This window comes from Pinus tabuliformis, chromosome 5_2 (genome assembly GCF_031772625.1).
Source record: "Pinus tabuliformis cultivar Carrire ecotype Pingquan chromosome 5_2, CPIR1, whole genome shotgun sequence".
Classification (NCBI taxonomy): Eukaryota; Viridiplantae; Streptophyta; class Pinopsida; order Pinales; family Pinaceae; genus Pinus; species Pinus tabuliformis.
The window spans coordinates 705,629,636-705,646,996 of NC_142306.1; positions in this window are offsets into that span (position 1 = coordinate 705,629,636).

Below are 17,361 nucleotides of genomic sequence, written 5' to 3' on the forward strand. Positions count from 1 at the left end.
AACCCTATAGTGCTGGAGTGTGTGTTGATCCTGTAGATAGAGCCCTGAAAATAATAGATTTTGTAATGCAACTGGAACTCCCAGTTTGTCCTGGATCTCTTTTTTTAACTCCAATACACTCATCCATTTCCAGATCTGCACACAAATGTGTCTGCCTTCTGTTGATCTGATAAAGATTTGCTTCAGATCCGCTGAGTCTACCTTGACCAAGTCCAGTTCTACAGATTTGATTTCTGGATCTGGCGGGTTTCCACCTATCTTCTGCCTGGATTAGGGCAGATCGGATATATCCACCCCGGATCTACAATTTTTTGCCCGATCTGATGAGCAGTTTTCCAGATCTGGACTCCTGTTGGATTGATCTCCCATTTACTCATCGCAGTCTGCGAATCCTCTGTTGAATCGATGCGGATATCCTCCGATTTGCTGCCTGGGTTCTTGGGCAGTTAGATCCGACCTAGATCTGCAGAGATAGGGGCTCAGATCGAGTAGATCCATCCTAGATCTACTGAGTTTGGGCCATACGGTTTTGTGATGGGTCTAATCTGCAACCCTCAGTCCCCAGTCCTTGCATGCAAGGTCAAACCCTGACGATTTTCCGCCTCCAAGGTGGATTCTGAACCCAAAAGCCGTTTTTGTGTGCATATTTCTGATCTCATGCCTCTTGGCGAGCTTCTCTTCCAGATCCGCCTCTGATACATTTGGCCCATCACACAGATGATGCTTTAGGCAAGGGTTATCAACTTTGTCAGGGGCTTCAGATATTTCCCAAGTGTTAGGCCGCGTAGTCAAGCCCGTGCCATCAATTCGAAAAGTATCAGGGCGTATGCTCTTGAGGCTGGTCTAGTGGAGGGTAATGGCTGTGGCCAGCCCTGCATCGCCACCGCCGGCAACCGCAATGACTGTGGTTTCGATACCAGCGCAGGAGAAAACCTCGGCGATGGCCATCTCTCTCTCAAGTAAATAGTAATTGCATAAAGTAAAGTAAGTACACATGTTTAGCTTCAAATATTCTTTATTATCTTCCAATATTCACAATTACAATCATTTTTACCCTGCGCACACAATTGTAGGGGCCTACGCATAGAGCTGCAGACTTACCAAGGTCTCTTCACACACAAATACAGGAGCCTTCCCCTTCACTCTAACACAGAAAGATATGAAAACTATAGAATCAAAAACATCAAAACATATTCATATCCATACCCATGCCTTTGACTTACTAATACAACCTTTTATATATATTTTTCTCTTACAATACCATGGTCCACAAACCATGGGCAAAGCTCAAAACATACAAATTGATCCCATCCTTTTACAAAAAAGGAGGCTTTGACCCACCCTGAAGCTGCTATGTCTCCTAAAACACTGTGCGAAGCACATTCTACTCCTCAAAATGCAAGTTCTTTGCAAAACTTTGGCCTAGGGGTACCCTACTCAACAGGCCCCTAACACAAGGATGTGACTCGTCCCGAGTCACTCAGCTGGTATGTCTTGAATCTTAACTTTAAGACCACTATATGAATCCTTCAAAGGTTAAAGTTTCTCTGCGCACTGCGTGGCATCCTGTCGTACTTCCTCTACCAACTTCTTTGTCGTCGACCCTATTCTCGCCAGACCGATGGTTCTTTGTGTGTGCCTTATGATCTTTAGCTTTCTCTCCATAACCTATGTGATTTGAATGGCTTCATCGGCCCATGGTTGTGTCTGCGCTGAAATGATTTGTGCCTTTCACCATATCTCATTGAACTATCTCTACAAAAAAATTCCCTCTTGGAGATGGGAAAACCGTTGTGCAGGTGCTAGGGTTTGCGTCATCTCTTTTATTTCATCAAACTATTGTTGCTTGTCGTGGATCTCTGCCTCTATCTTCTATACATGTGGATCCCTTTACACCGAGGCCCATATCTCCATAGTGCCTTCGAATATTTGGCTACATTCCTTGACTGTAGTAACTATATTCTCCATAGAAGCCTTGATATCCACTTCGTGCTACTTGCAAACCTCGGGTGGAGTTTTCGGCTGCAACCTCATCTGTAACTCTACGATCTACATTTCCAGTGAAAATTTTACTTTTATAACTTCCACATTTGATTCTTTTACTACTGCCGCAAACTTCTAAATCTTCTCTTTGGGTGTTGCCTTTGTCTCAATCTAGAGATCTAGTAGATTGTTGGACGCTTTGGTGATGGCCTCTTCTAGTTGCTGCCTATGCACAACCGCCTCATCACAATCCTTGATTTCTTGATTCTTGTCCTCAAACATCTGTCGGTTGTTGTTTTTAACTTCTTTAATTACCAACAGATCGCCCTACTCCCCCACCTTTAGTTCATTGGTGACTCCCTGATGTAACTCGTACAAGTTCTGAATGGGGAGTGCTGCAAGATTAATACTCAGATTTTTCAAGTGTTGTGTGTGCTCCCAATCTTTGGTAGTCTCAAAATGTAGAGTGTCACCTAGTCATTGCATAGCCTGAAGCTCAGATGTGAGTATTTTCTGTGTGCTACCTACAATTTTGCTTAATGGTGTCATACTCACTTGAGCCACGCTCACTTGAGCTGCACTTGCTTGAACCTGCAACTTCTTGAGGCCCTGTTGGACCTCTATCAAAACTACTTTATATTGGTCTTCAATGTTCCCCCATATGTACTCCATCACAACTTAGACTGTGTGTCCAATCTTGTCGATGTCCCCCTCAATGAGGACCATCGGTTCCGTGCTAGTGGATTTTTTTGACTTGTGTTTCTTTCACTTGCCTCCAACACTTGGATTCTTCCTTTTAACTATGAACAGGGAATCTAACTCCTCAATGTCAAGAAAAAGGTCTTCACCACACTGATTGCTGCCTTCAGGGGCCTATTCCTCATGCTTGGCTTCACACTTTGTCTCTGACATAATGTCCTTCTCTAGCTCAATTGTGACTTTCTTAGTCACCTTCTTTTTGCCCTTCTTGATTGGCTACTTCTTGGTCTATGCACCTGAAATACCTTTTGCTATTCAACTAGTGCCTGCTTGTCGAGGTAGCCAATCAATTGGCCAGTTTCTCACCACTTGTGTGATGTCATCATCAGTGACCAAGTATGGCAGCTTGTACCATACCTCCTCCAGGTCCTTCTTGGCACGGATGTGTACATGGGGAAATTTTGCCTTGAAGTTTGCACTCTATTTGTATTGTTTAAATAAAATTGGTGATGGCCTCGGCCTCTAGTTGATCAAAGTGTGCAAATCTATTTCAAACAAGACCCATAAAAGTTTTTTCTCTATAACACGGGTTGGCTCCTTGGAAACCCATAGTGAGGCATAGCTTGTAGCCTCTCAGACGTCAAGGTCCACAGTGGGGAACTATGAGTCCTTTTTCATTCTCCATGCTATCAATGCTATTAAGATAAATAACCACACATAGTGGAATTTATTTCCCTCCTCTTGTTTCTCTCGAAAGCCATCCAAAACTTATTGGCACAAATATCCTACCCAGTTAAACTAGATGCCCTTACTGCACTGTGCAAACAATGATACGAGCGGTGTAGGTACCTCATCTGCCTGTCACTTTCTCATTATTTTCCCAGCCAAAATGTGCACGGTAAAGTGCATAGCAAGATCATTAATGGAGTTGATGAGAAATCCTTGAGACTTCTTGATTAGATCATAATCCTTCTTCATCTTCTTGGTCAACTTTTTCTCTTGAGATTTTTCGACAAATGTGTCAGCGGGGTTTGCTCCTTAGTAGGGAAGCACATTTATTCTTCTAATCAACATATCATCAATGGGGATCCTCTTCCCCATCCATAGACATCCATCGTGCACTAACACTAAGAGCTGGCGCACACAGATTATGTTAATATTGTTGCGCCTGAAGTGTGGAATATATAGCATATTCAACAACCCAACTAGCTGAATTGTTGATGCCCATGGCATCAATTCGACCCTTGTTACTCTAGCTTATTCATAGTAAACTGATTACATGTACTTGTTAGGCTCGAACTGGGGATAATTTCTCTGATCATTAAGATATCAATAATACATGCACAGTTGTGGCACCTTTTCCAACAACTCTCCCTCAATCAGCACCTCATCTAGTAACAGTGGTGTAAATACTTTGAATTTGATAGCATTTGGGTCCCTGGTAACCTTTGATGTTAAATTTTGTGGCAGCATATAGGGTGGCAACCTAGAGATCGGTTCCACATCTTCTATGTTGATATCTTCTACTCTATCAGACACCTCTTCCTCATCTAAATCTTGGGGCTTCATTGGTTGTTTCTGCTTATCCGGCCTCTCCTTAGTTCTCTGTTCCTTAGTAATTTTTCTTGGAAATTTTCTAACTGGAGGCTCCTGTGAATTCTTCTTCTTTTGCACGCTTGCACCAGTAGGTTGCTTCCTTGGGGACCTCTACCTAGTGACATGCGCTGGTGGTGTAGTAGTCATGATGAATCCTAGCCATTGTCTAAGAGATTCTTGTTCAATATTATCTCAATTCATACTAGACATGCAATAGAATGCTCGGCTGACACTTAAGTGAAAAATAACCAATCGAAATCTCAGTGAGAAAAGTGTTCGAATGTGGAGTAGGTTTCCATATTTATAACCTTTTGAATTTAAAACTCCATGATCTCCTTCAGATCCACCTCATAAATGCGAATTTGGCAGCAAATTTTCCCAGATATGCCCATTAAATGTGTTCCCCCCACTCCTTTTAATGAAAATTTCCCTATCAAATCAATTGTAGCAACCCCAATGGTCATATTTTGGATGAACTATGTCAGAACCTTCCATACAGTGTGGTTTCTCCTTCTTCGTCACAGCTTCCTCCATCTGCTCCATCCTCCTGAATATCACGCAACACTTCCTCCTCGATGAAGTCCTTCTTTGGCAGAGTAGTTTAAAATCTCATTCTTCCTTCCAAATTTCTGTAGCACTAAGACTTTTCTTCATTCATATAGTCATTGCATAGTCCCAGGGATGGAATCTTCCCTGTAGATTTTCAACCTACTACGATTTACTTGCCCCAGAAATAATTCTCCATTCAGCTTTGTGAGACGAACTACGCCACAATCTGAGATATCCCTAACAATGTACGGTCCTAACCAATGCATTTTTAATTTTCTCGGGAACCTTGAAAAATTACTATCATACAACAGAACCAAGCTTCCATTCTTAAAAGTTTTCTACTTAATATGCCAGTTGTGCCAGGCCTTTTCCTTGGCTTTCTACACTTGTTGGTGAAATCTTGCAGTAAAGTGATCTTTCTCAAGTGCGAGAAGTTGTTCCAATCTCTCCTCCATAATGTCATTGTCCCTCATGTCCGTGACTGCGATGATTCTAAGACTCGGTACTATGTAGTCCATAGGCATTATGACTTCCTGTCCATAAACCAATCTAAAAAGAGTTTGTCCCATCAACTTTTTGCAATTAATCTTGTATGGCCATAAAATTGTTGGTATTCACACATCCCAATCATTTTTGTTGATGTTGCACACTTTAGTCAAAGCGTTATCCAAAATTTTGTTGAAAGCCTCAATTGTGTCATTCTCCCAAGGATGATAAGGTGTGTTGTTCTGATGATGTACCTAAAATTCCTTCGTCACTGATTCAATAGTGTTGTGTAGGAAATGCGGTCCTTGCTCGATCATCAAGATATTTGGACACCCAAATATCTGTGAAAATTTCTGAACATAACAAGTCATAAATCCTACTGCAGTAAATAGATTTGCATTACCTACTTGTGTTCTTCATTTAACAAGTTATTTTCAGAACTATGCGGAAAATATTAAAGTAAATACACTACAACCTACACCAATAGATAGATCAAGTATTGAAAAATAAATGAGACAAACATACAAAGGACACACTTATTTTTGGACTAAACGTCCCTGTAAAAACCCAATGCGGGAAAACTAGTGCAGCAACTCTGAGGGTTTTCTATTATTAAGCAGTAGCTCTGAATACAAATGTTAGTTTCCCTCCTGGAAAACTAGTGACAAAGAAATACAATGGCAGAAAACCTGAGTGAGTCACTACCTCACTTCACTCGTTAGATTCTAGCTAATTCGACAACGAAACTGGTTGTCCCCGGCTATAACTATACTACCCCTTCACAGTAACTGTGTGGGCCTACATGGAGCTCTTTGAGGCTTTGTGTTAGCTCTTCTTCCTATTGCGGAAACTTTCTCGACTGTTCCAACAGTTCCAACTCTTTGTGTGGAAAGAAACGTTTGCCCTCTATGTTGGCCCTTCTGGCTCCGCATCAAGGCTACGTGGGTCCAGATTGGCCCAACGTTAGCTCTTCTAGCTACTGCACTACCTCCACAAGCTTCTATCCACCTCTTTGTTTGTATTCCCAGACTATCCCTGCCCCTTAGCTGCAAGATCTCCCCAATCAATTTTCCTCCTGAGAACTTCTCACCTCAGAAAATTGATTTCCTCAATCTCTCTGTGTATCTTCTCCAGCTGCCCCAAGCCTCCATTTATACTTTTCTTGTTGAGAAATCAATAGATGATATTAAGTTTCTAATCAACGGCTAATATTAAATTATAACCTATCCTCGTCTCCTAGAATATTCTCGCCCATACTTTCATTAATACCCATTAATATTTTAATTTCCCTAAGTTTAGACTTAGGAACCCCATTAAAAATATTAATTATTTTAATAAAATACAATCTGAGTGGAATTTTACCAAACAATTGCTGGGTGTTAGAGATATCATGTGTTCTAGACCCTCCACAACATTTTGAAGCTAAAGCACATTCGATGCTACCCAAAAATAAACAATATCGACAAGATATATTCAAAGATGAATTGCACAGCAGTGTCTGTGTTGCAATCCTTTACTAGTTTTGCTTCAGCTCACCTAGTTAGATAATCCATCATGGTAATAATGTATCGCACACTAGTCTTATTTCCCGATGGATTGATCGACCTAACAAAGTCAATCACCCACTTATCAAAAGCTTGCAAAGTGACTTTTGGATTCAGTGGCAACTCTTCCCTTCTCGACAGTCTTCTGGTCCTCTGGTAGACATCGTAATCACTACAATATTCTTTGAAATCCTTGTGTACCATGGGCCACCATAGTCCAAATCTTAAAATTTTATGCGCGATGGATTTTCTTGCATAGTGTCCTCTCGCGACGCCACCATGTGCTTCTACCAAAATACTGTGTCTTACATGCTTAATGACATATCTGTGCAATACCTCATTAGGTCCCATTTTATACAAATGTCAAGCAATCAAAGAAAACTCTACAGCTCTGACTATGAGTTCTTACTTCTGTTGGGTCGTATACTTCGTAGGGGTTACCTTAGTAGAAAAAAAATTAAATGATATTAGTGACATGATCATCAACAACCCTTATTTCAAAGAGTTGTGCATCAGGCAGTCCCTCTTCAATGTTCATTGGTTCTTCGTTGGTGTCAATTCTGGACAAATAATCCGCCCCAATGTTCAATCATCCTGGCTTCACTATTACTTCAAAATCATACTCTTGGAACATAAATAGCCATCTGCATATCTGCCCCCCCAACAGAGGGTTATTCACCCAGTACTTCAGCATAGAATGGTCCGTAAACATCTTGAAGTGCACGCCTAATAAGTAATGCTTGAATTTCTGTAGCGTGTACACCATAGCTAATACCCCTCATTCCATTGTGGAATAATTCATTTTTGCTTTAGATAATTTTTTACTCGCAAATGCGATGGGCTGATCAAAATCCCCTTCTCCTGGTTGTGCTATGACAACACCCAAAGCTATGCATGACGCATCTACATGAATGTGGAACTCCTTCCTCCAATATGGAAACACTAGGATCAACGCAATGACCATTATTTCCTTTAAGATGTTATCTATGCATAGGCCTTTATGAAATTCCAATAATAACCAGTATGCCCTAGAGTCGCCCATAATTACTTCATGTTCTTCGGCAGATCCAGATTGATAGTAAAAATAATTTTTGCAGGGTCCACTATCAACCCCTATTTACAAAAAACATGTCGTAGTAATATTTCATATGGTACACAAAAAATACACTTTTAGGTTCAGCGAGATTTGATATTTCCTTCATGTATCCAACATCAAGCGCAGGCTCGGAACATGCTTCTTTAACAGTCCAAAGGTTGTCTAGTCATAAAAGTAATCCTCCAGAAATTTGTGGTTGTATTCTTTAAATGTTGTGACAACAACTCTGAAGAATATCATAGGTGCATTCTTCAACCCAAACGGCATGACTGTATACTAAAATGATCCCCATTTAGTAGAAAAAGTGGTCCTACTCCTATCTTCTGGTGCAATATTAATCTGATGGTACCCTGAGAAACCATATGTAAAGGAGTAGGCCTCTTGTCCTTCCACATTATCCAAAACTGCATCAGTGAATGGTGTTGGGAATGGGTCATGTACACATGCGTCGTTCAACTTTCTTAAATCAACAAATTCTTATGTCTTCCTTAGCATTTTTATCCTGCACTACCATTGGTCTCACCCATTTAGATTTTTCCACATGTTCAATTATTCCAACTATGACCATGTTCTCAAGCTCCTACTTCACCTTCTCTTTGTTTTTTGGGTTTAACCTATATGGTCACTGTTTTACAATTTTTGCATCTAGATTTAAGATGATCCTCATTACGCCCAGATTTCCTACAGTTCCTTTTAACTCAGCAAACTTTGTCGGAAATAGCTCTTGGTACTCATGTAGTATTTCATCAACCTTACCTATTGTATCCTCATCCCAGTAATCTCTGATGTGCACAAATTTGGGCTCCACCTCTGAGCCTATATTGACTTGCTTCGTCTTAACAGGTTGTGTTATGTCAGGTATCTCAACTTTTGGTCCTGCAACCTCATGTTGTCCTTCTAATTCAAGGATGTTAATGTTGTGTGGATCTTCCTCACCCTCTTCCTTTGTCATATTATATCATTCTATTTTGTGTTGTAATTGTGTGTTCCAATCAGGTTGTACCCAAGTCGTTGGCTCATTTGGTGTCTGGAAAATTCCTGCTCTAATTTCTTGAAGGGCATCATTGATACACTGAAAACCATCTTCGAAGCTAAAGGTCAATATGAAGCTTTCCTTCAGATCGTACTAGTTGGCAGTGCCATGGCACAACTCCGTTTCGAGATACCAATTCATCGGTATCACATCCAAAGTGCAGAAAAATATGTGTACCCATTCTGGTTGAGGTTCTTTGCCCCATGTCGTAGTCCAATAAGAAAAATTTTCTCAGGGATCATCCTTACCATTATACTTATTTGCGAGCCTTGTGTTTGCATGACCAAACCTGAGCCTCATCAATCAGTGATACTCCTTCCAATCTCCTATATTGTCTTTATGCATGCCCCACCATCACGCAAGTGTAGACCTCAAAGCTATATCCAAGGCCTGGAATCATTGTTCTTCTAGTACATCCCTTTCAAACTCATCAAGAAATAATTTGACATCACCTATCCCATCATAGTAAGGTAAATTACATACCTCTGTTGAGATGCAACGAAGATATTTTGTAAGTCTATTACAACACATAGTAGAATCTTCGTGAAACCGGTTCTACCAGTTCTCCAATTCCTCATGAGATTCTGAGAGACACAAACTATTCTTTTCCCAGTTTATCCTCCCATCTGTGGTGGGGTTGATCTAATTTGCATCCCACACAGTTAACTTATAGATATTGTCAATATCTTCATTGCCATATTCATCATAGACAGGTTCTGTATAATGCGCTCCTTCAGAGGGGTCCAAAGGAACAACGACCCTAGTACCATTCTTCTTGAATACCATACTTCTTCTTTTCAAATTGATTATAGTGTCTATATAAAAAGCCCAATCGATTCCAACTAAATCCAGATACAGATTAATATCGCCCATAATCTCAATGACTTCAAATTATGCCACCACACTTACTCCTTTAATGTCCACAACAATGCCATGCAATGGATCCATCAGAATGATTTTATGCTGATTGGCCATGCCAGCTAAATCAGTGACCATTGTAGCTTTGGTTGCCCCATTCATTTCTAGTTCTTCCTTGATAATACATTTTCATTTGACCCAAAGTCAAGAATTACTTTATCCATTTTGAATTTGCTAATATGTGCAGTTAATTGCATCTCTCAGTTGGTTCTTTTCTTATTTCTATATACTTTGTTTACTCTACGTTGTTTAGGCTATGACTTCTCTTTACTAGCACAGTTGTCAATTAGTTCTTGCAATCCTTCCACTATTTTTTGATCCCTTAGCAATGTCATACATGTCTACAGAAAGGACTTCAAAATGGTCAGATCAGGGTTCTCTTTCGCAGTAACCACTTTAGGATTATTCTTCTATGGTACTAGTTGCATATGGGTCTTCGATGTCGAAGCTCCTGGGTCCATGAAACCTTTCTTCACTTCCGTGAAGGTTTCTTTCTCCCTCTGCATATTGAATGTGGTACTCTTTTCTTTAGCCTTCCTGACCCATGTATCTGCCATAAGCTTTTTCCCTCTATTTTATCTTCTCCTGTAGCTATGCAACTTCGCGTCATTATGTTAACACTTGGATCATCTTCGCGCAATTCAACCCTCATCATTTTCACATTCTTCATAGGTTTTTTATTCTTATTTTCCTGCATTTTAGCCATCAAAACAAGACAATCCTCTATTACATGGTCAAATTGTCTACAATACTTATAGGAAGGGGTAAGGGGTTCTGAAAATCCCACTCAAAATGTCCAGATTTTTCATAGTTATAACTTATAATCTAACCCCAACCTCTTCCAACGCCCCTTCCTCGACCGCGTCCTCGGCCTTGAAATCCTCTGCGGGATGTAGGTGAACCATGATCTTCCTACGCACAACCTTCAACTTGCATTATCTACGCCGCAGTTTTCTCTATCATTAAATCATAGCTGCGACAATTTGCTTCGTAATGTCCTACTAATCGATAGAAGTTACAAAATAACTTCTTTGGCGACTGCATATACTTCTATAACAAATAGTAGTGGTGAATCGAGTTTTGGCCTACAATTCGGAAAATACTACACTAGACACTTAATTCGGTACTAGGTCCAGCACTAGGTTCTAACTTAAGACTATTAGGACCTCCAGCAGCCAAATAGTCACAATAGACAATACATTGGTCCTTATAGTGACCTTCCACCTTACACTTTATGCACCAAACCTCTGAGCGCATATCAAGCCGAAATTATTTTCCCTTCTTCAAATATTGTATCTCCATATGTAATCTTGCTAACTGGGTCTGTATCTGCTGAAATCCTACGTGAGTATCATGTACTGGCGAAGCTTCTAGCTTCATCGCAATTTCTAATGTCTCAGCATGCGATGCAATATTTTGTTGTGATAGCGGTAATCTAAGATGTGGTAATAGCACAACTATATACCACTCTTTGTGTTGCTCATTGGAGATATGAAAGTAGAATTTTCCCAACCAACATTTTAATCTCTAATCTAATTCCTAGGTAGTCTTTTTGACTCCTTGCTTAATCTCTTTTATCTCCATAATGCAGTACGACTGCGACTTTAGTTTCTTGAACTCTGCTTTCAGTGCTTTCTCTGTATCAGTTAGCAAAGCGACTGGGTTTATCCTGACAGTGCTCTATCCTACAACATTGTGACAAGCTTATGTTTCTTCATATCCTCGTCATTTATTTTTTGCACTTTCCATACAGCTTCTGTGATAAACAAAAATTACTCAGGATCCTCTGATCCCTGACTCTTAAAACCATGCATCTTTACTACATTAGCCATATTAAATGGGGGAATTGGAGGTGGAAGCATTAGGGGAATTTTGATTTCTAAAATGGGCATCCTAAGTAAATTATAAAATAATAGTAGAAATAATAAAATAAGATTAGATTACATCATTAATTTTTAGAGGAAAAAAATAAAAAACTATTTTTTCAACTCGTATTTTCAACTTATCTCCCTATGGGTTTACTAAAATTTCGAGTGGGAACACTTTCTGGATGAAAAATTTGATTCCCCATCCAAGGAGTACCCATCTTGCATAATTTCGATGGACCCTTCTACACAAAAAATGAGAAATACATGAAAAACATTATTGCAATCACGTTTTTTCATGTATTTCTCATTTTTCGTATAGCAGGGTCCATAAGAAGTATGAAACACATGTACTACTTGGAAGAGGAATTAAAATTTTCATCCACCAGGTACTCCTACTTGAAATTTGAGTAAAACTTTAGAGAGATAAGTTGAAAATACAAGTTGAAAAAGTGGTTTTATTATTTATTATTTTTTAATATTTTTACTTTTCTTACCCCAAAAATGGTGAATCATGCCCCATGTTTCACATCATCATCTTGAATCCTATTGGTTCTTATAAATTTTATTTTGATTTTTCTTAGGAGGCCCATTTTAGACCTCAAAAGTTCTCTAATGTGGAGGTGGAAGTGCAGGTGTAGGAGGTGGAGATGGAGGTGGAGATGGAGGTGGAGGTGGAGTGGTTAGATGGGGAATCCCATAAGTGCCTTAATTATCTAACTATGATGCACCTCTAGGCATGCTAGGGTTACTCCTTTCTTCTTCACTTTCCGATTCACCCAATAATGGACTATAAATAGCTTCAGCGAAATTATTGGGGTCTATTCTGAATCTCTTTCTGCTCTGTGTAGATCCAGTCTTGCTTCCTTCAAACATCAATTCACTTTCATGCCTAGTACACCCTTCTCACATAACAACATCTTAATCAAAAGCGTTAAGGAATTCAAATACTTACCTTGCAGACCCTTGAAAAATTGGGCCGCAGATTCACCGTAGGATGTTGATGTGTCAATTGTGAATTAACTAATAAATCCTCTAAGAGCACTATTGATCCAGTAATCAACAACTCTTGTGATATTATTTTCAGTTTCCTTGGGTCACTTAATAATCTTGGGAGTCCACGCAGTAGGCTCGTCGCACTTCCAAGAAGTCTTACTTTCAGCTAGTTTTGAAAGCCACTTGTGCAGCTCATTAATGAAAAATGCAAAAAATATCTCATGCTGATCTGTAAAGATATACTTCTGCAACCATCTTTCTGTTGATAGGCACAAATTTCTATTCTCTTGTGCTACAAATTCACACACCTTCAAATCAACCAAATCGTGAATCTCTTTCCTAATCGGATGCCACATCACATATCCCTTAGATATATCTTTGTCCCAGCAACAAAACCATTTGTTAGCTTGAGGAGCTTAGACCTAGGTTCAGAGTTAGGTGCCCTAACTGAAAAAACCCTTTATCATTGGCCCTTTCGGCAACGATATGCTCATGAAGACTGTAGTCTCACCCGATGTGATATTCAGGGATGCTAGAAACAAGTTTCCTCATCCAGAAGGATTATGGAGTGTGGATCTTGACTTAGTCTAACTCACCTACAGATCTATTACTGTACTAGGCGATATTACTTAATATTATACCAAATCCAATCTATTCATACAAAAAGACTACTTCATATATCTAAAGCTCTATCTACTGTGCATAAATCAATGGACCTTAACTGTAATTAACTGTAGCATCATTCATATATTAATTCTGATCTTGTCTTTTACTGGATAGCAAAAAAGTAAACAGTAATTGCATAAAGTAAAGTAAGTACACATGCCTGCCTTCAAATCTTCTTTATTATCTCTAGAATCTTCACAATTACAATCCTTTTTACCCTGTGCACACAGTTATAGGAGCCTAGGCACATAGCTGCAAAGTTACTAAGGTCTTCATGCATGCAACTGCAGGGGCCTTCCCCTTCGCTCTAACACAAAAACATATGAAAATTACAAACTAAAAAACATCAAAACATATCTATATCCATATCTATGCCTTTGAATTACTAAGACAACCCTTTATATATCTTTCTCTCTTACAATACCTTGGTCCGCAAACCATGGGCGGAGATCAAAACATACAAATTGATCCCATCCTTTTACAAAATTAAGGGGCTTTGACCCACCCTAAAGACCCTATGGCTCATAAAACACTGCGTGAAGTGTGCTCTTCTCCTCAAAATGAAGCCCCTTTACAAAAATTAGACAAAACTTTGACCTAAGGGGACCTTACCCAATAACTAGGGTGGAGGGTTGTTCTTTGGATTCCTACAAGGAAAATCTTTGAAACCTCTCTTGTTGTGTTTGTTTTACAATGGGTTCTGGAATCTCCAAGGTGGGTGGAACCACTATGCTATTGTTGGAAGTGTGAAAAATTATTTCTCTAGACTCCCTTGACATTCTAGGGTGGAGAAGAAGTATTTAAATTCCCTAAAAGTATTGGATATTGAGAAACTGAAGGGTGGACATTGCATACCTCTGGACTCCCTATGCTTTTATTGACTATTTTTATAGTTGGCGAGTGGAGGCAAAACCTTTGGATTCCCTATTTCAATTGGTAGTAAATGTTTAAATCCTTTGAGCAAAGCCCCTCAATCTTTGGAATCTAGCTCGGGGGTGATAGCTGCAAGTGAAGATTGAATCTAGCTGTTCTGTGGTTGGGTGCAGAGTTGTTATCCTAGACTCAATTTCCCAACTCCAGTTTTCAATCCAAGATAAGTCTTTGTATATGTAACGAGTGCCATTGTGTGTGTGCATGTGTGTGTGTGTGTGTGTGTCTATATATATATATATATATATATATATATATATATATATATATATATATATATATATATATATATATATATATATATATTTATATATATATATAGATAGATAGATATATATATATAGATATATATATAATTGTGTGTGTGTGTGTTTGTGTTCGGACTGTTGAGTTAAGTTTGCATTGCTTGCTTGAACAACATGTGGTTAACTTGTGAATTGAAAAGAATGAGCTTTTGTTAACTAATCCTTGTGACTGTAATTCTTCTCTAACGCTCTGTATGTAGGGAGACTAATAATTATATTTGTGTTGTAGGAAGGAAGTGAACACAATTATTTAGTTAGAGTGAGTAAGCATTGGGAAAGACATGACAACCAATGTTGACTCGTTAAACCTGAAAATTGAATGTTGAGTTAAAATGATGAAGAACTCTAAACCGAGATGGTCTTTGAAGGGGGACTTGGGTTAAACTTCCAACACTTGATAAACTCATTAGTAGATTGATATTTTGAGGTATATGACCCCTTTGTAATGAATGTAAATCACATGGAATTATTATACTAATGGTTGCATTTGGGAGGGAAATAAGCTCATGAGTTATAGAAGTGAGCATCTATAAATATTTATATGTGTGTGCGTCCATGAATAAGCATAGGCAGTGAGGAATGCAAGTAATTGAGTTAATTGTGACCAACCAATCCTTCTGCAATTGTATTACTCTAGTATTAAGAGTAGGTATATATAGATATATTTATACATGTCTTACAATGTTGTGGAAACACTATGTATTATTAGCCTTAGCCTAATCCCCATAACCCATGATAGAAGCACCATATATATATATGACACCTTTTGAAAAGTCTTGCGTTGAAGCCTTTTGTAGAGCCGGGGTTGGAATATGTTGGTGGAGTTGTATCCATTTTGTTTAAATCTCATCGTGAACCACACAAAATGCACATGAAGGAAGGAGTCAAAATAATGTGTCCTCGAGGTCACATCCTGAGAAGATTAAGGAGGACCACTTAAGAATAAGCCCTGAGATGACAAGGATCAGGATGACATGGAAGAGGCTGAGTGGGTTAAATCCATGTTGGATTCATTGCATAGAAAATAATATGGGGTGACGTGTCCTAGAGTTCACGTCCCTAAAAGTTCAAAGGAAATTTCATGAAGGGAATGTTGGGATGACAAGGACCGGGATGGCCTAGAGGAGCCTATGTCATGGAAGGGGTCGAGGTGAGTTAGGGCCCACAGATTGGATGACTGGAGAGAAAATATCCCATACAAGAAGGTATGTCTCATCGTTAGAAGGATTGATGTGGGGTCCATTTAGATGGAGGAATGGGAGCAATAGTTGAATGGAAATTTTTGATCCCATAATTTTTTACCCAAAGGTAGTCCTTTGTTCTACAATGGTGGAAGAGCCAGGATGAATTAGCACTGGGGTGACATGTAGAAAGAAACGACATGGGCTGGTGCAATTGGTGGATGAAACCCACAACTAAACTGGTGTGTCCTAGGAAGATAGAGGCTAGCACAAAAGAATAGAATGGTTTAGGCCAAGGCCTTGTAGGTAGTCACATGGTGTGATCAGAGACTTTAATCACTAAGGGTTGATTGAGTGGTGTTACATTGATGCATTTATATATATAAACATGTGTTTTGGTCTCAGTGGCTATTAGAAAAGGCTCAAGCTGGTGGCTCTATGTACAAAATCCCATTCCCATTACGATTATATATATGATACCCTTCATCACATAGGTTGGTATTTACCATTCCTTTTGGGAGTTTAATCTAACACGTATCTCATTTGGAACTTGGTTCAAGTCTTGGTTGTAGTGATTTTTAGGAGAATTTTGAAGGTTTGATTCAATCTGGCCTTATATATATATATCTATATATATATATATATATATATATATATCTATATAGATATATATATATATATATATAGTATAAATCGAGAATAAGGATAAGACAGGACACGTGGGGGACCACGTGGATACCATGTGGCAGGAAAGAGAGGTGACATGTTTGAATGTCCAAGACTTTACCAAACCCTAATTTGCAATCCTGGGGTCCAAATTGGACCAAATTTATATCACTAGAAAAGTCGCACTAAGACGAATATGATGATGTTATTGAAATTACGTTCTGGAAATCAGAAGAAAGGAAAAATAAAAAATTATCCCATTACTCTAACAATATAAGGGAAGTTGGGTTACCATAGTGAAAACATACCCTAGGGTAAGTGGGTGTGTTTACAGAGTTGTATCAGAGCATCCAGTTTCAACACTTGGACTAGATGGGCTTCACAAAAATAACAACTAGGTTGTTTCCAAGCCCGTGGGAATAATATTAGTACTCTATTACAGATTTAACTAAGTAAAAGGGGCTTCATATTGAATTTTAGAAATGGGTAAAATAAATGTTTAGATTTTAAAAGCCAATCTGATTGATTGATTGCATGTATGATTGATAATCTTACCTTGTGATTTAGTTATGTAGAATGGTAGTAAAGGTTATAGGCTATTTTTCTCATCTGATCAATTAGCGTCCTAATGGGATCATTTGCATCCTATTCCCCCTTTACATCATCATTGCACAAAACCCTATGCATGAATCTCTCATTGCCTAGAGTTTCTTCCATAAAGTGCATCATCTGAGCTAGTTTTAGGACCAATGCTCCCTAGCCTCTTGCAGGAATGTGTTCACCTACCATTTTCTCCATTGTGGCATGTGTTGATCACTGATAGGTTTCTCCCCTTTGCACCTGTGTTG